The sequence below is a fragment of the Ranitomeya variabilis genome, chromosome 5 (assembly GCF_051348905.1).
Source record: "Ranitomeya variabilis isolate aRanVar5 chromosome 5, aRanVar5.hap1, whole genome shotgun sequence".
In the NCBI taxonomy this organism is placed as follows: domain Eukaryota; kingdom Metazoa; phylum Chordata; class Amphibia; order Anura; family Dendrobatidae; genus Ranitomeya; species Ranitomeya variabilis.
The window spans coordinates 665,865,813-665,888,113 of NC_135236.1; the positions used below are offsets into that span (position 1 = coordinate 665,865,813).

General features: G+C 41.0%; 2 long non-coding RNA genes across 5 annotated transcripts in view; one reads left to right on the forward strand and one right to left on the reverse strand.

Annotated features, from left to right (window-relative positions):
• LOC143776850 (uncharacterized) overlaps positions 1 to 22,301 on the forward strand; it is a 94,553-nt gene that overhangs the window by 23,258 nt on the left and 48,994 nt on the right. For all 3 annotated transcript variants that reach the window (XR_013215929.1, XR_013215930.1, XR_013215931.1), the window contains one exon: positions 14,406 to 14,457. This is a non-coding gene — a long non-coding RNA (uncharacterized LOC143776850). The remainder of the gene's footprint in view (positions 1 to 14,405; positions 14,458 to 22,301) is intronic.
• The window catches only part of LOC143776851 (uncharacterized), a 76,072-nt gene continuing 64,442 nt past the window's right edge, over positions 10,672 to 22,301 (reverse strand). The window contains exon 5 of one of the 2 annotated variants that reach the window (XR_013215934.1): positions 10,672 to 11,139. This is a non-coding gene — a long non-coding RNA (uncharacterized LOC143776851). Of the gene's footprint in view, positions 11,140 to 16,009; positions 16,233 to 22,301 lie in introns of those variants that run through there. The other variant, XR_013215933.1, reaches the window with a different exon arrangement.

Below are 22,301 nucleotides of genomic sequence, written 5' to 3' on the forward strand. Positions count from 1 at the left end.
GATACTTCCAGTATCCCTGGTGGTCTAGGCGAGTATGAGGGATAATCCCAGTATCCCTGGTGGTCTAGGCGAGTATGAGGGATACTTCCAGTATCCCTGGTGGTCTAGGCGAGTATGAGGGATACTTCCAGTATCCCTGGTGGTCTAGGCGAGTATGAGGGATACTTCCAGTATCCCTGGTGGTCTAGGCGAGTATGAGGGATAATCCCAGTATCCCTGGTGGTCTAGGCGAGTATGAGGGATAATTCCAGTATCCCTGGTGGTCTAGGGCAATACGAAGTAAAATTTCAGTATCCTTTTACGTCTAAGGTAGTACAAATGATAATTCCAGTACCCTCGGTGGGCACAGGATAATTCTAATATCCCTGGTGGTCTAGGGTAGCACAAGCGATAATTCACTTACCTCTGGTAGTTTAGGGTAGTAAAAGGAACAATACTAGTAATCACAGTAACTAGTAAGGGATAATTCCAGCATTACTGGTAGTTTCGGACAAGAAAGGTGGTTAATGTTAGGATCCCTGGTGGTCTACGATAGTCAAATGACTTTTTTTTTTTAAGGTCCCTCGTTAAGGTCAATAAAAGGGTCTGGGGATCCAGGGTAATTTGTGCAGTCAGAGAATGCAGCCACACAGTGTTCCATATGATCGGGCAGAGCAGAGCCACTCTGCCCGATCATTAAAGGAAACCTGCCAGGAAATTTTTGACATCTGAACCATGAAATACAGGCAAGTAAGTGTTAGTTTTAGGGGAGGGGGTATGTTTGTGGTTTATTCCAATGAAGACACATAGTTCTGCATAGGGACTGTATACACAAAACGGTCAGATACTTTGCCTGTGGCCTTATACCCCCATATACTGCGCAGTGTCATTTCCTATTCTTAGCATAGCGAAGAAGGGTTAATATACACCGACGGTTCCTGGATATAGCACACAAGGTTATTTAACATCCTAAAATATGTGAGCAAAGCAAACAAACCACAGTAGTAAAAACACACAGCGCGCCTGCAATCCAAAGGGGCTAGGTGTGCAAAACCCTGCGCTGCGTGCTTGGGTTCAAAGCCCTAAACTGCACTCTTTACATTCATTTAAGTGCACACTTCAAGTATTAAGTTGCGTGCCTAGTTCAATTACCCACTGACCAACATGGGGATAAAGGGGGCGAGCAGCAGCCGGGAAATGGGGCCGATCAGAAGGAAATTTTTTATTATTATTTTTTTTTTAATATATATATATATATATATATATACATATATATATATATATACATACATATATATATATATATATATATATATATATATATAACTAGTTTTTTTATTGTGCATTTCTTTTGTATTAGTGTTTTAGTTGATTATTAGATTAATTTTTTATATATTATTAATTTATTTTACTTGTTTTTATTTTTCTGTCCACATAGCCGGATGAGGGCTTGTTATTTTGCGAAACGAGTTGTACTTTTGAATGACACCATTGATTTTACCATATAGCGTAATGAAGAACGAGGAAAGAAAATTCCAAGTGCGGTGAAAGTGCAAAAAAAGTGCATTTTTCAATTGTTTTTTTTTTTTACTTACCAGATATGATAAAACTGACCGGGTAATATGATTCCTCAAGTCAGTACGAGTACGCAGATACCAAACATGTGTAGGTTCTTTTTTACTTAAGTAGTGAAAGAAACTCCTAAATTTGTCTGAAAATTATTTGCGTTTTTTCCATTTTCTAAGTCCAGTAACGCTTCCATGTTTTGGGATCTGGGGCCGGGTGAGGGCTTATTTTTTGCACCTTGATCTGACGGTTTTATCCATGCCATTGCGGTGTAGATATGATTTTTTGATCGCTTCTTGTTGTATTTTATTTCAATGTTTCGGCGACCAAAAAAGCGTAATTTTTGCATTTTTTATCATTTTATTTTTAATGGGAAAAACGGGGGTGACTTGAACGTTTGCATTTTTTAAATATTTTTTTTAAACCCTCCTGGACTGAGCTTTCACTTTCAATTCATGAGTAAAATCTGTATTCAGTGAAGACGGATTTTCACAACACTGACAGTTGATTTGAACATTCTAAGGGAAGGGGAGGAGCTAGATTCAAACGCGAGCATTCTACTGCAACGACAGTTACAGTTCGTATACACTGAGGACGGATTTTACCCGTGAATTGAGAATTTTGAGAATGAAAGATCAGTCCTGGAGGAGAAAGAAGCAGATTTCTCTGATAAGATACATTACAAAGTTTATTATTTTTACATATACTATTGATTTATGACATAAAAATTAAAATGACGGTTCCACTTTAAGTGTGTTTAATCTATTTTTGGGGGAGGAGGATACTTATTTTATAACATTTAAATCAGAGAATTAAAAAAAAAAAATTTAAATGGATAGGTCACCAATATATCAGTGATGTTCCAACACCCGGGATCCCCACCGATAGGCTGTTATGAGCTTGAACTGAGCCAGAATAGCACAGCTCCATTCATTGTATAGTGGCCGTTCCCAGGTACTGCGGCTCAGCTCCTATTCATTTAAATAAGCGCTAAACTGCAGTACCAGAGTATGACCACTATGCAATGAACAGAGCTGTGCAGCGGCAAGAGCTGATTTTTATTTTTTTTTTACAGATTTTTGGTGTTCAAAGTGGACCCCATATTCAATGTCATCCCGTCAGTAACTGGTACACAGTGATGCTATCTGGACAGCTAAATAAACCATGTAATCTTTTTCTAGATAGCGTTGCCTGTGAAGTGTTGCATATTCCGGGAGGTAGTCGATACCACTCTCCTTTGTCTAGCTGGTGGGGTGGCATCGGGGCTGTATAAATTGTAGCTCAACGTGATTTCAATTGTTTGACTTTTTTGATAATTATATATTTTTTTTTACTTTTCTTTGACCAGAAAAAGCAACTCAAGTCACCTTATGATCACAATATAAGAAAAAGACAGAAATAAAGGGCTAAACTAGTGACCACAGATCCCTGAACCGGGGTCTGTGTGACTGCATACTGTGCCTAGCATCCTGCTGAAGAGGACAGCTTGGAGGACTATTGTGAGCTTTTGGCCTGTAAGATATCTGCTCACCACTGACGTAGTTGGAGCGCCCCCAGACGCAGGGCCGCGGGGTACTCAGTACCGAGCTTCTCTGTCTCAGTTCTGGGGTTGTCACGGTGGCTAGACCCGGTCCGTGACCCTGCTAAGGGGCGTCCAATGAAAGGTGTGATAATGATGCGTGGTGCAGGTTGCAATGAATAACGAGGACACAGGGTTGCAGTCTCTTTACTGAAGGCTTCAGGATCCTCAATCCAGAGCACTGCTAACAGGGCTGGCTGAGACCGGCCGGTCCGAAGGCACATCCAGAGTTTCCTTTGCAGGTGGAAATCTGTGCCTACCTTCTAGCGCCTGTGTGTTGTAGTACCTCCCTGCTGAGCACCACGGGATAGTCCTCACAACTGTTGTGTCTGTTTCTGATGTTCTTCTCTCTCACAACTCGTATCTATTCTGATGTTCTTTCTCCGTCCCCCAGATGATATGGATAGGACGCACCCGTATGACGGGTAGGCCTGGAGTTCTTCCGGGACCCTAGCGTCGCCCCTCTCCCACAATTTCCCCCTATGTCTTCTTAGGTGATTTAGGTGAGACAGCCAACCTAAAATTAACTGTCCTGCCGCTGTTTGAAGTAATGCTTGGAGCCCAATACTTCCTCGGCGTTCCGGCCACCGGCTACGCGCCTCAGTAGGATGTTGCCTCGATCTTACGGCACGACTCCTACTGGCTTTATCTCCTTTTTGCTGCGATCTCGTTTCTCACTTCTCCACAATAAACCTCGCTTCTTTTCCTTTCTTAGGATGCCACCGCATTCGAGTGCAGGCGCGGCTCCGTAACGTTCTGTTCTGTTCGCTAGGCCACTGTCAGGATCCCACCCCTGACAGAGACCCCCCTGGATCTTCCCCCCGCAACACCCTCTGCCACAGGATGTTGCCTGGTTCCAACCCAGTCAGCTTCTGACTAACTTCCTATCCAGCCCCCAGTTTTACCAGATTGTGAGGAGTGGCTTAATACATAGAACCCTTTGCTCCCCCTGGTGGCCAGAATGTGAAGTGTAAAGTGTGACTGTGATACCTGGTCAGGTGAGCTCCTTAAGTGCCATCAGACGTACCATCACTCCCCTTAGCGGCGGAGCGTCAGTACTGCAACGACCAGGACTCTGGGGCGCTGCATAGTCCATAGGAGATGACACACAGGGTTCTTCATATAAAACTCTCTTCCAATGTCCTTTCCAGATGAATGCTCCTTTAATAACTGTTGTCGATAGGAAGAGGGGAGTAGAGTGGGCCATACACATGAGATGGCTGAGGAGAAAAACACCTTAGGCATCAGCTTATCTTCCCTGAAATAAAAGGATCTGGCATTGACATTCCAACTGCCCAATCCTTCTCTTCCCTGGCATTATCTGTCAGGGGAGGGTCTGGAGGCCCCCATATGCATCAGATTTTTGGCTTCTCTTGGGGGTTTGGTCAACGTTGATCTACTCTACTGTGTTTAAGGGCCTTAAGCTGCTGGTGGAGGCTGTGACGGTAGCTTGTCTTCCCTGAGGTCAAAAAGAACAGGAGTTGAACTTCAACATACCCAATCCTTCTCTTCCTCGGCATGATCTCTCAGGGAAGATTCAGGAGGCCTCTCTACACATCACATTTTTGGCCATTTTGATCTACTGCGTATTGGGGCCTTAAGTCGCCAGAAGTGACTTATCTCCCGAGATCCAAAGAATCAGGAGTTGAACCCCTACATGCTAAATCCTTCTCAATCCTTCTCTTCCCTGGCATGATCCATCATAGTAGGGTCGGGAGACCTCAACACAAATCAAGTTTGGCCAACTTTGATCTATTGTGCATTGGGGACTTAAGCTGCTGCCGGACAGTTCTGTTGGCGTCCTACCACCCCTGATAAGAGGATCAGGAGTTCAAATTCCAATTGGTCTGATCCTTGTCTTCCCCAGCATGATCTCTTCGGGGAGATTCAGGAGGCCCCTCTAAACATCACATTTTTGGCCAGCTTTGATCTACTGTGCATGGGGGCCTTAAGCCACTGCTTGAAAGCTATGATGGCGGCTTATCTACTCTAAGATCAAGAGGATTGGAAGCTGAAGTTCAACTTGCCCGATACTTCTATTCCTTGGCATAATCCAGCAGAGGAGAGTCAAGAGGACCCAACACATATCAAATTTTGGCTGGTTTGGCCAACTTTGATGTACTGTGTACCGGGGACTTAAATTTCTGCTGAACAGCTCTGGCGGCGGTTTATCTCCCCTGATGACAAATGGATCGGGAATTCAAATTCAAACTGGCCTGATCCTTTTCTTCCTAGGCATGATCTCACAGGGAGAATTGGGAGACCCCTTTACATACTACATTTTTGGCCAGTTTTTATCTACTTTGCATGGGTTCCTTAAGCTGCTCCCGGACAGCTCTGATGGTGGTCTATCTCTCCTGAGATCGAAAGGATCAGGAGTTAAACTTTAACACATCCAATCCTTCTCTTCCTTGGCATGATTCATCAAGAGGCCCCAACACATATCAAATTTTTGGCCAGTTTTGGTCAACTTTGAACTATTGTATATCAGGGCCTTAAGCTGCTGCCTATCTCCCATGACAAGCAAATTCTAACCTGCCCGATACTTCACTTTCCAGGCATGATCTCTCAGAGGAGATTCAGTAAGCCCCTCTACACATCACATTTTTGTCCAATTTTTATCTACTGTGCATGGAGGCATTAAGCTGCTGCCGGACAGCTCTGAAGGCGGCCTATCTTCCTTGACGACAAAAGGATCAGGAGTTCAAATTCCAACTGGCCTGATCCTTCACATCTCTAGCATGATCTCTCAGAGGACATTCGGGAAGCCCCTCTACACATCACATTTTTGGCCATCTATGATCTGCTGTGTATAGGGGACTTAAGCCGCTGCTAGACAGCTCTGGCGGTGGCTTATCTCCTATGGCGGCAAAAGTATCGGGAGTTCGAATTCCAACTGGCCCGATCCTTCTCGTTCCAGGCATGATCCCTCAGGGGAGATTTAGGAGGACCCCCTATACATCACATTTTTGGTCAGCTTTGATCTACTGTCGGAAAGCTCTGACGGCGGCCTATCTTCCTTGCCGCCAAAAAAATCGGGAGTTCAAATTCCAACCAGTTCTCCCTGAAAATCATCAGTCACGGGATAGTTGAGAGGCCCACATACACAGAATTTAGTTGGCCTGTCCTGCTGAAATCAGTAGGTTTGTTCGACTTTTTATCAAATCTACCGATGCGTCAATCCCGTTTCAATCATTTATTCGAACTACTAATGTGGTGAATGAAATCTTTTCCATTTTTATTTTTAGCGTGTGTCCCTTTAAGACATTACGGTTTCAGGAGACAGATGAGAGCGTTTTCTACTGGCAGAGCATTATGGCGCTTATCAGCAGCAGGCGCACGGCAGCTGGAGAGCCCAGTGCTTTCTCCAGGCCAGCACACCTGTGAAAACAAGGCACCAGGGCTAATGTGACTTGGCTTTCATAGGCCGGGGCAAGGCGCTGGCTCTTTACTGCTGCTGGTAAATTGTCAAGTCTTGCCCCAGTTTTCCCTCCTTCCTGTATGAGACAAGCAGACTGTGGCCAATTACCACCGAAAGTGGCTTAACTCCTCGCGTACTGAACTCAGTTCGGAACCGAAAAATTGTCACAATTAAAATAGAGCTTTTTTTATTATTATTATTTTTTGCATTTATTTATTCTTTTTTTTTTTTTTAATTATTTTTATTCTGTAGGAAAATAAAATTTATTTTCTTTTTTTTTAATTATTTTTTTGAGCGTTCACGAGCCACAGAGATGGTTTAGCATGGCGAGAGTTAATGTTGGCCGCCTGATTATCTCATCTGTGCAGCCAGACGCTCATCTAATGCTCCTGATGAAGTCATTTTACTACATTGCATGGAGTTTGCACCAGGTCACTAATCGTGTGGCACATACATATGCCTATACATATATATATATATACATAGAGACTTATATCTATGTGTATAGATTTATATATACATATCTACACACAAATATGCATGTACATATATATACATATGTGTGTCTATATGTGTGCATGTATATATATATATATATATATATATATATATATATATATATATATACACATTTGAAACAATTTGGTAAAATATTAGAAAAAATAAATAAATAAAGAATATATATATATATATATATATATATATATATATATATATATATATATATATATATATATATATATACCATGACCATGCCAGTCCAGGCATTTACACCCAGACGTATGACATGTGTACACGGGCACCGTATCAGCAGCGGGAATCGGACCCATGAATTATGTACACCACGGGCTCACACTGCGGAGACTTCATTTGCAGTTTTCACTGTGTCGACCCCATTTTATGATTTGGGCTTAGATAGAAGACAATAAGGCAGATGTGGAATCACAAATGTTCTTTCAAGTTGGAAAATGTGTATGTAATTAACATGATTCTTTTACTTACCAAAAGACCCCCCAAAATCATATATATGTATGCATGCATCACACATACTCATATTCATCTATCTCATATCTTACTTTTTTCCCTTTGTTCCTTTATTTTTATCCTTATCTCATTCTTTTTTTGCTTTCTTTTTCTCTCTCGCTATCTCATATCTTTCTTTTTTCTCTTTCATTCTTTTTCTCTCTTTTTTCTTTGTTTTTCTTATCTTTTTCTTTTCTTCTTTATTTTTTCCTTTTCTTCCTATCTATCTATTATCTATCAATTTATATATTATCTATTTATCTAACTTCTATTATCTATCTATTATCTATCCATCTGTCTATTTATCTATGGCTGCGTTCACATACTGTGCTGCTCTCAGTTTCTCCAGATATGGAGTCAGTCTGTTGTCTCCCTGTAGACTCCGGTACAGGGTCAGTTTCTGTGAGGTGAACATATCCTTCCTATAGTCACTGACATACTTCTCCTGGCCCTCATCTGCTATTTTCCTGATTCTGGCTTTTGTCAGGCTGCTGTGATTGGTGTTTTGGCCCAGTTGGGTTTGGGTGGTCTGTACCGGGGGTCCTAGTTTGTATGACCCACCTACACGTAGCATGGCTTTATGGTGATGGGAGCTTGGGTTGCTACTCTGTAGGTGAGTTTGGAATGACAGCGTCCTCTTCAGGACTGCTAGGTGTAGAGGGAATCTGCCCAGCTCAGCCCGTCAGCACTGTTGGTGGTGCTCCGATGGACCTGAAGAAGGTGCTTACAGAATTCCAGGTGGAATATTTCTGTTGGGTGGGAATCCCACCATGACCAGTTTGGTATATATGAGGACCCCAGACTTTGCTGCCATACTGGACTGGGGCGATGATGGTATTGAAGATTTTTATGGCGGCTTCAGATGGTAGAGTTTCCTTCAGATGATATAGAAGGTTCTGCAGGCCTTGTCCTTTAGGGTCTCAATGGCTTGTTTGAAGCTCCCTGACTGCTGAATTTTTAGGCCCCAGAAGGTACATTTGTCTGTTCTTAAGAGTGCAGTTATTTAGGAGAAATGTAGGGCGTTGGTCCGATCTTCTCTTTCTCCTCTGGTCACCATGATGTTGGTGTTCTTTGGGTTGATGGGTAGTGCCCATATGGAGCTGAATTTCTCTAAGATTTTCAGGTTGTCTTGGGGGGCCTTTCTCTGTTGGTGACAGAAGCAGTAGGTCATCTAAATACAACAGGAATTTCACTTGGGTGTCATGTAGGGTGACAGCTGGTGCCTCGCAAGATTCCAGAGCGGTGGTCGCTCATTGATGTAAATGTTGAAGAGCGTTGGACTCAGTCCTGTCAAGTTATTACTGATCGTTCAGTGCACGTCATCAGATTGATTGGTAGACATGGAACTGATCTGCGGATGTTAAATGCCGTGGATCGGCTTATATAATCCCATTCTTAGACACTATTTAGTCACTGGCTCCAGAGGCTTGTCTAGCTCTGACCTAGGCTGGCCATAAGATCAGACCACTGTCGGCGAAACGCTCTTTTGGCCAATAATTATCTCTACCATACACATGCACGCTTGGGTCAGCTGAGCATTCATGTGTCATGAATGGGGAGACGGGAGGGATCGCTGCTAGACACTACCGCTGGTAACTTATCTACCCTGGGAACAGAAGGTTAGAGCATAAATATTCAACATGCCTGACCTTGTTTCAACAGACATCCGAGAGAGTCTGGAGCCCCCGATACACGAGGTGATCTGTCAGGGGTACAATGCTGATTTTGGAATCGCCTAGTCCAATTTTTTTACAGAGTTAGTTGCAAAATACATCAGTGGTTATGCTTTTTTGCATTGTCGTTGGTTCCATCAGAATTGTCAAACAACCGGTTTCTTTCTTTCTCTCACTTATTTTATATTTGTCTTCCTTCCATTCCTGAATTTTCATCCTTTCATGTCTTTCTTTCTTCTCTCATCATTTTTTCCCTACTTCCTTCTTTTATTCCTTTCCTATTTTCACATCAGTCCTTTCTTCAGATCCATGCATCATGTCTATCTTTTTCCTTCCTTCCTTCGCTGTATTTTCATCCTTTCATTTCTTTCTTCTGTTTGTTTCTTCCCTACTTCCTTCTTTTATTTCTTTCCTTTCTTCCTATCCATACTTTCTTCATTTATATACTTTCTTACTATCCGTCCTTTCTTCAGATCATTCATTTTATCTTTCTTTCTACTTCTCTTCAATTCTTCCTTCCTCTCTTTCTTTTCAGATTTTCTTCATTCCTTTCCTGTATTTCCATACTTTTGTTTCTTTCTTCTCTTTTTATTTCTTCCCTACTTTCTTGTTTTATTCCTTTCTTCTCATCTTCCAATCTGTCCTTTCTTCAAATTCATCCAATCTTTCTTTCTTATTTTCTTTTCTCTCTCTGTCTTTTCCTTCCTCCTTTTCTTTGTCCTCTCGTACATATCAGTATCTTCTCAATAGTGTCAGGCTAGGCAGACAGGCTCATTTAGAACCACACTGGGCACCTTCACACCTTCTACTTTCCAGATAGAGCTTCCTCGTTTGCTCTTACCAGTCATCGAACCTAAAGGCTGAGTCACACATAACGATATCGTTAACGATATCGTTGCAACGTCGCGCTTTTGGTGATGTAGCAACGATCCCGCTAACGATCTCGTTATGTGTGACAGCGACCAACGATCAGGCCCCTGCTGGGAGATCGTTGGTCGATGGGAATGATCAGGACCATTTTTTGGTTGCTGATCACCCGCTGTCATCGCTGGATCGGCGTGTGTGACGCCGATCCAGCGATGTGTTCACTTGTAACCAGGGTAAATATCGGGTTACTAAGCGCAGGGCCGCGCTTAGTAACCCGATATTTACCCTGGTTACCATTGTAAAAGTAAAAAAAAAAACAGTACATACTCACATTCTGATGTCTGTCACATTCCCCGGCGTCCACAGGGTTAAAACTGCTTTCGGCAGGAGCGCTGCTAATGCACGCGCTGCTGCCAAGAGCTTCCCTGCACTGACTGTGTCAGCGCCGGCCGTAAAGCAGAGCACAGCGGTGATGTCACCGCTGTTACTGCCGGCGCCGACACATTTTTTACTTTTACAATGGTAACCAGGGTAAATATCGGGTTACTAAGTGTTGCCCTGCACTTAGTAACCCGATGTTTACCCTGGTCACCCGGGTGCTGCAGGGGGACTTCGGCATCGTTGAAGACAGTTTCAACGATGCCGAAGTCGTTCCCCTGATCGTTGGTCGCTGGAGAGAGCTGTCTGTGTGACAGCTCCCCAGCGACCACACAACGACTTACCAACGATCACGGCCAGGTCGTATCGCTGGTCGTGATCGTTGGTAAGTCGTTTAGTGTAACGGTACCTTAAAGCCCAATTTTTGGCCCAACTTTACACCTTTCGTTGTGATATATCCTTGTCTGACCTTTCCATATCTGTTTTTTTGGGGGGGTTCCAAAAATATATTTATCTTTGTTTTTAAAAACTTTGGTTGAATCAAAGTTGATTGAATCTTGAAGGAACTGTTCTTCTTAGAAGATTGTGTCATTGGTGTCGGAACTCTTGTGGTTCAGATGTGATTGTACCTACGTCAGATCTTTCGTAACAACCTGTAGGTCAAGAAGAAGAACAAATGAATAGCAGATGCTTAGGAGTGAAGACCAGGACCCTACAAAATGCCACCAGAGTTCTATGATTGGAATTCAAGAACGTTTTGATGTTCTCCATTCTGGTGTCAACCTACTTTTCGAGTGGGGAGAACACTCGCTAAGGAACTTCTTCAAGATTTCTGAATTATAGACTTTTTTATGTGTCTTAGTCACTGATCTTGCTGGACATCTGGGGGGTCGGTACCACCATTGTATTTAGCCGAAACCAATGTGACGGCGTCCTCACACAATGCCTCATTGACGAAACTAGAAGACACCAGCTTTAAGGACACGGACCCAGCTCATTACAAAGATCACGGGCAGGGTTTACCCGAGGACAACCTTAGTCTTATGCTTTGAGGTTATGTTCTGTGTATGATTAACCGAGTCCTGGGCACAGAGGCGATGACACCAGCTGATCTTGAGCTGCTGCCGTTCAACTGACAAGACCATGAAGCTGAACATGTGGAGGGCTTTAAGAGAGGATCCATGTATAAACAACAAAGGGAATTATTCTTATCTTAATTGCAGTGGAAGGTTTTTTTTTCCATGACTCCTTTTTGAGGACAGGCGAGAAGATGGGGGGAGGAGGCACATACGCTCATTAACATAATAATGCGGGCGAGCAAATGTTTACATTTCAGTAAGTGCGTGCATGGGAAATATTCTCCAGGGTTGGGTGTGCAACCAGACAAATGTCTCCGTAATTCATTTTATTTTTTAAAAACCCTTAGGCTCAGCTTTGTTCAGTTGTAGATTTATTTCACCAGAATTTTAGATTTAGACTTTTAGATGTTAGTTTTGAAATTTACAGCCCTAAATATTACTGATGAGATCAGAGTCATGGGAGGTACAGCTCTAAATATTTGGTGAGATCAGTGCGATCAGAGTCATGGGAAGTACAACCCTAAATATTAGTGGTGAGATCAGTGCGATCAGAGTCATGGGAGGTACCACCCTAAATATTAATGGTGAGATCAGAGTCATGGCAGGTGGTTCCACCCTAAATATTAGTGATGAGATCGATGAGACCAGAGTCATGGGAGGTACAGCTCTAAATATTAGTGGTGAGATCAGTGCGATCAGAGTCAAGGGAGGTACAACCCGAAATATTAGTGGTGAGATCAGAGTCATGGCAGGTGGTACCACCCTAAATATTAGTGGTGAGATCGATGAGACCAGAGTCATGGGAGGTACAGCTCTAAATATTAGTGGTGAGATCAGTGCGATCAGAGTCATGGGAGGTACAACCCGAAATATTAGTGCTGAGATCAGAGTCATGGCAGGTGGTACCACCCTAAATATTAGTGGTGAGATCGGTGAGAACAGTCATGGGAGGTACCACCCTAAATATTAGTGGTGAGATCGGTGAGACCAGAGTTATGGGAGGTACCACCCTAAATATTAGTAGTGAAATCGGTGAGAACAGAGTCATGGGAAGTACCACACTAAATCTTAGTAGTGAGATCAGAGTCATGCGAGGTACAAACCTATATATTAGTGGTGAGATCAGAGTCATGGGAGGTACAACGTTAAATAGTGGTGAGATCAGAGTCATGGGAAGTACAACCCTAAATAGTGGTGAGATCAGAGTCATGGGAGGTACAACGTTAAATAGTGGTGAGATCAGAGTCATGGGAGGTACAACCCTAAATATTAGTGGTGAGATCAGAGTCATGGGAGGTACAACCCTAAATATTAGTGGTGAGATCAGAGTCATGGGAGGTACAACCTTAAATAGTGGTGAGATCATTCAGGGGAGGTACAACCCTAAATATTAGTGGTGAGATCAGAGTCATGGGAGGTACAAACCTAAACAGTGGTGAGATCAGAGTCATGGGAGGTACAAACCTAAATATTAGTGGTGAGGCCGTTGACATCATAGCCATGGGAAGTACAACCCTAAATAATAGTGGTGAGATTGGTGACATCAGAGCCATGGGAGGTACCACTCTAAATATTAGTGTTGAAATCAGTGACATCAGAATCATTGGAGGTACAACCCTAAATGATAGTGGTGAGATCAGTGATATTAGAGTCATAGGAGGTACAACTCTAAATATTAGTGATGAGATCAGTGAGATCAGAGTTATGGGAGATACAATCCTACATAATAGTGGTGAAATCGGTGACATCAGAGTCATGGAAGGTACAACCCTAAATATTAGTGGTGAGATTGGTGAGATGAGAATAATGGGAGGTATAAATCTAAATAATAGTGGTGAGATTGGTGACATCACCGTCATGGAAGGAAGTGGTGTGATCGGTGAATTAATACTTGATCAGGGTCATGGGAGGCACCATCCTAAATAACAATGGTGTGATCGCTGAGATCGGTGATTACGCACAGGACACGAGTTTACTCGCTCAGATTTTTGCGGGTGTTTATCTGATAATTTTCATCTGTAAATGGCCAAAATGAGTTTAGCATCACGACTTCGTCTCAGGGAGGTCCAGAAAAAGGCAGCTAGATATTAAGGAAAAAAGTTACTGGAAAAGATCTACAAAATATCTCTACCCCAGGAGGTTTCTCCAGCAACATGTACATCTTATCATCCTTCCATACCTTTTTGGATAGATTTTCTCCTTGCGATCTGCACTGCTGTACATATCACATTCTTTGTCTACGTGTAGGGAAAGTACGTAAGATCCTAGAACAAATTCAATCACCTGATCCTTTTGTTCTGTAAGCCGCCATCAGAGATGTCTGGCTGTGGTTTAACTCCTTTACCTCATTGAACATATAAATGCATGATCCAGCCTGCATGAGTTTCCAGGAATTGGTAGAGATCACTATCGCCTGAAAGCACCACCTTGAGACTGTTGTCTCAGGCCGGCACGTATTCCTTATTCCTTATGTCCCCCGTAACATACACACGCTGATTGACCAAGCATGCATGTGTTCTCATTAAGGAAAGGGAAGTTATCCACTGCCATCAGTTTATCTTTCCCAAGAATGAAAGGATTGGGCATATCGAAATCCGATATGCCTGATCATCTTTTTCCCGACATCCTAGAAAAATGGGGACTCCGTCCCATACACTGCAGCTAGTCGGCCGGTTCTGATGACATTTGTAGAAGGCTATAACGAGCAGAGTCACCCACTTTTGGGCAGGGTTTACTTATGGGCATTCTTGGGTTACAGGGACGTGTAGAAGTATGCACGGCCTTTTGTCTTGTAATCTTTCTGCGCTCTAAATATAATCTTGTTTGTCTTCTTTCTGCAGATTCCAGGGGTGAAGAGATGTCAGACGCACGAGGCCGGGGCACAACGTGCAGGTATTTACTGAGCAATGTAGACATGTGAGTGACAGACGGGGTCACCTGAGCCGCGCCGCCTCACAAAGGGGACTTGTTCTCCGATTTGTACGGAGAGGAGCAGGTGTCTGAGCGCGTAATGACATGTGTGCAATAGGGGGTCCGCACCAACGCAGGCCACGCGGGCATTTACCCCTCTGCTCAATGTAGTCAGCGACTACGCACCAGCCTGGGGGAGTCATAATAGTGCAAACGCCAACAACCAACGTTCCCGACCTTCCGCCTGTGTGGACCGGGTATTGGGGGTTACAACCCTAGATATCCAGGAGATGCTACACAAAAGTGCAAGAAAATGATATATACAGCTCGTCTTTAATGGTAAAGAACATTGCAATGAACTTATCGAATATTCTGGACTATTGGACAGTCATAGGAAAGTATATTATATAGATTATCGAATATTCTGGATTATTGGACAAATTATCCAATATTCTGGATTATTGGACAGTCATAGGAAAGTATATTATATAGATTATCCAATATTCTGGATTATTGGACATTCATAGGAAAGTATAGTATAGAGATTATCGAATATTCTGGATTATTGGGCAGTGATAGGAAAGTATATTATATAGGGATTATCCAATATTCTGGATTATTGGGCAGTGATAGGAAAGTACAGTATAGAGATTATTGAATATTCTGGATTATTGGACAGTCATAGGAAAGTATATTATATAGATATTATGCAAGATTCTGGATTATTGGACAGTATAGTATATAGAGATTATCCAATACTCTGGATTATTGGACATTTATAGAATAGTGTAGAAAACTCATTTGTAATTGGAATTGGCAATGTAATTAGATTATCAAACGTTCTGGATTATTTGGCAGTCACAAGAAAGGATATGAAATGTATTTCTAATCGTAATATCTCCAATATCCCCCCCCCCCTCCCAAAAATAAATAAATAAATAAATAAATAAATTATAAATATTCTGGATTATTGGACAGTAATGGGAGAGTGGAAAAACTGAACATGTAAAGAACGTTGTAATTAAATATTCTGGATTATCAGACAGTTATGGAAGAGTATAGAAAATTGATTTGTAATAGTGAAAGGCATTGCAATTAGGGTATCAAATGTTCTGGATTATCGGTTAGTCGCAATAAATTAAATAAAATTTATTTGCAATCATTAAAAAAAAAAATCTATGAAATTATCAAATATTCTGGATTAACGGACAAAGAGAAAAAAAAAAGTAATGGTAAAGAACATTGCAATGAAATATTCTGGATTACCAGACAGGCATTGAAGAGTATAGAAAATAGATATTGGACATTCCGGATTATCAGACAGTCAAAGGGAAGTATATGAAACTACCGTGTATAGAACATTGCAATGTGGTTATTCTAGATTATCAGATGGTTACACTAGCAGACTTTCTGGATTTTCAGATGATCACATGATCAGATGTTCTGGATTGTCAGATGACTACATTGTCATACTTTCTGGATTAGCAGATGCCAGATTATAGGAATTTCGCTGTTTCAGCATGTGGAGGCTCTTATAAAATGCCGTATACTATAATCATTCTATTACGTGCCGGGGACGGACGCCTCTGATGGAGACTTTTCTTATTAGGACTTGAAAGATGCAAATACAAACCATGTGATAATCAAAGAGCGGCGCAGGCTGCCAGCAGTGGGGGATCTGGGACCACTTTCTCCACGATATGGAACATTTTTACTCCATGATCCTGTCCACTTAAATAAATCCCGCTTCAATAAATCTAAAATGAAAAATAAAGGAAATCTCCATATAATTTTTGGACTATCAATCTCTTACCGTTTTGTGTACACAGGTCCTATGCAGAGCTATGAGTATCCATGGTAACAGACTACAAGCAGACTTTGCATAGTCTGATCCTGAAGTTGTAGCCGCTTTCATCAGTTCCCAACTAACATCCAATGAAAATGTTATTTATTTTTCCTATTCCCAAGCATTCGCATCCCTCTCCATTCATTTCTATGTGAGCTCTGAAAATTGCCAAGCATGCGCATCTCTCCAATTAATTCCATGGGGGCTCTGAAAATTGCCGAGCATGCGCATCTCTCCATTTAATTCCATGGGGGCTCTGAAAATTGCTGAGCATGTGCATCTCTCCATTTATTTCTATGAGATTTCTGGAAATTGCCGAGCATGTGTATCTCTCCATTGATTTCTATGGCAGTTCTGAAAATTGCCAAGCATGAGCATCTCTCCATTTATTTCTATGAGATTTCTGAAAATTGCCGAGCATGTGTATCTCTCCATTGATTTCTATGGCAGTTCTGAAAATTGAAGCACATGCTTACCTCTCCATTCAGTTCAATGGGAGCTCTGAAAATTGCCGAGCATCTCTGCATCTCTTTCCAATCTTTTTTATGGGTGGGAGCTATGAAAATTGCCGACCATGTGCATCTCTTCTCCATTCATTTCTATGGAAGTTCTGAAAATGGCAGAGCATGCACATCTCTTTCCCTCCATTTCCATGGAAGCTCTGAAAATTGCTGACAATGCGCATCTACATTCATTTCTATGGGAGTTATGAAAATTGCCGAACATGTGCATCTCTCTCCATTCATTTCTATGGAAGCTCTACATATTGTTGAGCATGCGCATCTCTCCATTCATCTCTATGGGAGCTCTGAAAATTGCTGAGCATGTACATCTCCATTCATTTCTATGGGAGTTCTGAAAATTGCCGAACATGGCCATCTCTACATTCATTTCTATGGGAGGTCTGAAAATTACCGAGCATGCGCATCTTTCTTCGTCCTTCTCTGACAACGATGGAACCTATGGATAATGTTATGGATGTACAATATGAATGTACCCCTTTAAATTTATATAGTATTTTTGGTCAGCTAAAAGGTTGGGTGCGCACGTTTCAACTACTCATTTTTGCCGCAGTGTTCAAATCTCCGGGAAAATAGGGCAAGAAAAAAAAAAAAATTGCCACAATATATGAACCCATTTAAAGATGGATGTTTTTTATTTTTAAAGTATACATTCTAGTTAAAAAAAAAAAAAGGTTACTGTCTCTTTAAATATGCTTATTTCCGTAGACAGCGCTGTGGGGGCTCATGCACACTGGATAGATGCATTTCAATTTGAGCTTTTCCCATCTACATGACGTTTGTTGTGCTTTTTTTTCATGTTTTTGATGCTTTTGTGATGAATTTTTCATGAGTTCTCTCGTTCCTGGTTTTACATATCTAATGCAGCATTTTATTGAAATACCATAGGACGGATTTTCATTTCGACAGTGGCATGAAAGGAGCCATGGGGAATATATTTTTAATGTTTGCTTTTTGATATATGTGGTTTTTATGTGGTTGAGGAGAGAATATAGGGCTTTTGCCATCTGAGATATTTATGGCATATTTTTTATTTTATACATATGGCTGATGCTGATGGTGTTGTGATTATTAATACCCAATGTGTGTATCCTGCAGAATTTAGGTCTTTTTCCTTCTTTTGGTGGATTTTTCTGGATGTGATATCAGAGCTGTGCTAATTGCTCTCTGTCAATCAGTGTCTCGCCCTAGTTTTGCTCCCTTTCCCCCTCTCACAGAATTTTCTTTAAACAAAACTTGTCTAGGTTTCCCCTCTTATTTTACTCCTGCCGCTCCCCTGAGTACTCGATTTTTTTTTTTTTTAAATCCACCAAACAGTTCCAGAGATATGAGCCTCTTTATTTAAGTGCTGTGTACCAGACCCGCCCCAGAGGATCCCTTGAGCCACGCCCCTGCGGTACAGCCCATAAAACATAGAACTTAAAAGACCCATATCTCTGGAACCGTATGATGGATTTGAAAAAAAAAAAAAACTAAAATACTCATGGGAGCATTGAAACATGATTCCTCTCTCAGTAGCTGTCTCACACATACCCAAAATGCTGCAGCTGCATCCCCCTCCTCCCTTACTTGATTTTCTTATATTACTTTTCACAGATTATTTCTTATTTTGATGAATTTTCTGAATATAATATTACCAAATAATTGTGGGGGGGAATTGCTAAGGAGAATAGATTATTGCTTTCTGTTATCAGCCATTTAATGTCTACAGTGCCAAGGCCTTCCAGAAACTCGTACATACACGTGTGATATGAGCTTTCCTTTAGCTTGAATGGCCCTTTAATCCTTTTGCACCAAGCCGTCTTCTGGAAGGGAGCACCATGTAGGCAGCCAGTGGAAATATTAATATCGTAGCCGCGTTTCATTTCTTTTCGAGGTGGACCGCGCCGGAATGTTTCACAAATAAATACTTACTGTGAGTAGCTGTTTATTCAGTTTTAATCCCATTTCCACCTCCATCATTTCTGAACAGAAAAGACGGAGGGAATACATTAAAGATGAAACATTTGGTGAGGAGCGACCCCGTTCTAAGTTCCTCCTTCCTCTTGGCGGTTTGCTGCCTTTTACACAGGCTACGGCTGCATATTTTGTACACTCTTGGGACTGACACACAGCCCTCCTATTATGTCTTATTAAAAGGCCTGACAGACTGCAAAATCTACGATGAAAGCAGAGTCTACAGTCCCCGGTAGATGACTACGTCTCAATTTTTGAGCATATTTCTCCTTAGGGTTCAGATCTTTCCGTCATATCTGGATCAGTCAGGTTTATAATAACCTTATCGGCAAAATAAAGAATGATGCACCAGTCAGAGTCAAGGAAAGCCCAAAAGCGTCCACAGGTTAAGAGTATTTCCTAGCCCCCCCCCCAAAAAAAAAATAAAAACTTGTCCAATCAAAATAACCTACATTTCCCCCTCTATTAGAAATGATCGATGACAACGTTTCTCCATAGAGCTTCTATTTTTACAGATGTCTGTGACGAGACAACCCCTTTAAATAAATAAACCCCTCTGATCACCAGTTTAATTTCAGTATGGATTGAATACAATTTATTGGTTAAAAAAGTCCTGTTTTACACCCATGCTTATATTTATTTAAGCGTGGGCGGGTCTTATTTTAAGTTATATTTCAAATTAATGCTTACATTTTTCTTTAAGCGTGAGTGGGTATTATTTAAATTCTTATTTTACACCCATGCGTAGATTTCTTTAAGCCAGGGTGGATCTTATTTTAAGTTCTAATTTACACCCATGCTTATACTTCTTTAACTGTCTCAGAGTCTTTTATAGTGATCCATTTTACACCTATGCTTAAATTTTAGCGTGGGTGGGTCTTATTGTAGGTCTTATTTCAAATGAATGCTTACATTTCTTTAAGCATGGGCAGGTCTTATTGTAAGTCCTATTTCAAATTAATGCCTACATTTCATTAAGCGTGGGAGGGTTATATTTTATGTCCTATTTTACACCCATGCATAGATTTCTTTAAGCCTGGGTGGGTCCTATTTTAAGTACTAATTTACACCCATGCTAACATTTCTTTAACTGTTGCAGAGACGTATATTGTGATCTATTTTACACCTATGCTTATATTTAAGTGTGGGCTGATCTTATTTTAAGTGTTATGTAAGATTAATGCTTACATTTCTGTAAGCATGGGCTGGTATTATTTTAAGCCCTATTTCACACCAATCTGTATATTTCTTTAAGAGTGGGCGGGTATTATTTGAAGCCATTTCTTTAACTGTTGCAGACTCTTATTTTGTGATCTGTTTTACACCTATGCTTATATTTATTTAAGCATGGGCAGGTCTTATTTAAAGTCCTATTTTATTTTAACAATCATGATTACATATCTTTAACTGTGGGCAAATCTTTAATTTTATGTCCTATTTTATACCTATGCTTATATTTTATTTAAGCGTGGGTGGGTCTTATTTTTAGTCCTATTTTACTAACATGCTAAGATGACTATAAGCTTGGCAGGTCTTTTTTTAAGTCCTGTTTTACAACCATGCTTACAGTTCTTTAGCTGGGACCTATTATACACCTATATTTATACTTCTTTAAGCATTGGCAGATCTTATTTTGTTAGCAATGTTTTACCTATACTTATATTTGGGTAATATATGTTTGGGTGGATCTTACTTTAAATTCTCTTTGACAGTCATGCTTACATTTTTTTTAACCCTGGGAGTGTTTTATATTTTGTTCTATTTTAAATTAATGCTCAAATTTCTTTAAGCGTAGGCGAGTCTTATTTTAAGTACTGTTTTACACCAATACTTGCATTTCTTTAAGCATGGGCAGGTCTTATTTTAAGTTCTGCTTTACACCCTTGCTTACATTTCTTTAAGCGTGGGCGGGTTTTTTTTTAAGCTTTGGTTAGCCTAGTCTTACATTTCTTTAAGCATGGGCGGCTCTAATTTTAAGTCCTGTTTCACATTCGCACTTACATTTCTATAAGCGTGGGCGGTTCTTATTTTAAGTCCTGTTTCACTCCCATGCTTATATTTCTTTAAGCGTGGGCAGCTCTTATTTTAAGTCCTGTTTCACTCCCATGCTTACATTTCTTTAAGCGTGGGCGGTTCTTATTTTAAGTCCTGTGTCACTCCCATGCTTACATTTCTTTAAGCGTGGGCGGTTCTTATTTTAAGTCCAGCTTCACAGCCATGCTTACATTTCTTTAAGCATTGGAAAACTGAAGTCATGTGTGAACTAGTCACAGTATCACCAGATATTGTATTACAGTTTGAGCATCTTATTCCTCCTACAGGATAGAATATGTCATCGACTACAAAAGAGTATTTGCTTCTAGTTTTACAAATAGGAAGACATCCAAAATATTTTTTAAATATCAACCCCCTCCATGTGATTTCCTCGTGTGCTCCTGTTTTTTTTTTTTAGGATGACAGCCCAAAAATGTCCATCTCAGTTTAGGGTCAGTGTGAAACCTAAGAGCAAGGTTATAATGAAAAAACAGGGAGAAAAACATTGTCAAAACTGCCTTGGTTTCTTGGCCTGTAAGGCATAAGGAAATGAATTAATTCAATGAAGAACAAACTGATTTTATTTTTTGGTCGGACTTATTTTTTTATACACTTCAAAGGCTTTGTGCACAGTGATAGCAGAGACTGCCGAGGGAACAAAAAATGTTTTATCAAACTCGTTTACTGTGCAAAAGACATGTCAGGTTAACAGTCATGACCTGTCAATGGCCTGGCAGTAGCAAAAATTCACGACTCTGCATACAAGACCCCTCTAGAGGTACAAGGTTGAACCTGTGGTTTTTTTCTGGATTCTGATAAAAGTGGTTGTCCACAGGGCCCTATTAAAATTTGTAGTGGCCCCTGGTCAAAACATTGTGTAAATCCCCCTACATATTTCGGGGAAGGAGAGGTAAACAATAAAACTTCCAGAAATAAAAAAGAAAATAGATCATTATGCAGTATTGAAATAATAATACGAACATATAGTGAACATGTTCTGATGAGCATGGTGGAGTTCCTCTAGGGAGGGAAGTCCTCTAATAGTTCTTGCCACCTAGGAGTAAGGGACCGAGACCAACAATGGCTGGTACTCTCTCTGCACAGGTCCAATAATAGTAATACAATCAGACACTATAAAATGTATATCCATTACATAAGAAGAGGGAAAACTCTGCTCATAAGTTCTCTATCCCTGTTCCTCATGGGTGGAGTAAACTATGTGGTTTGCTCACAAGATTAGTGAACCCAGGATGAAGGAATCAGCTTTATTTCCATGCAAAAGGAAATGAACCATCTAATAGTAGCCATCTGTAGCCTACAAAATGAACACCATAGGCACAAGAAGAGGAAAGTTCTTTAGCAGGATTTATTACCCTTCCTCATGGGTGGAGTAAATTATGGGCTTTTCCATCACAAGAATAGGCAGAAGGAATCAGCCTTTTTTCCATGCAAAAGGAAAGTAACCAACC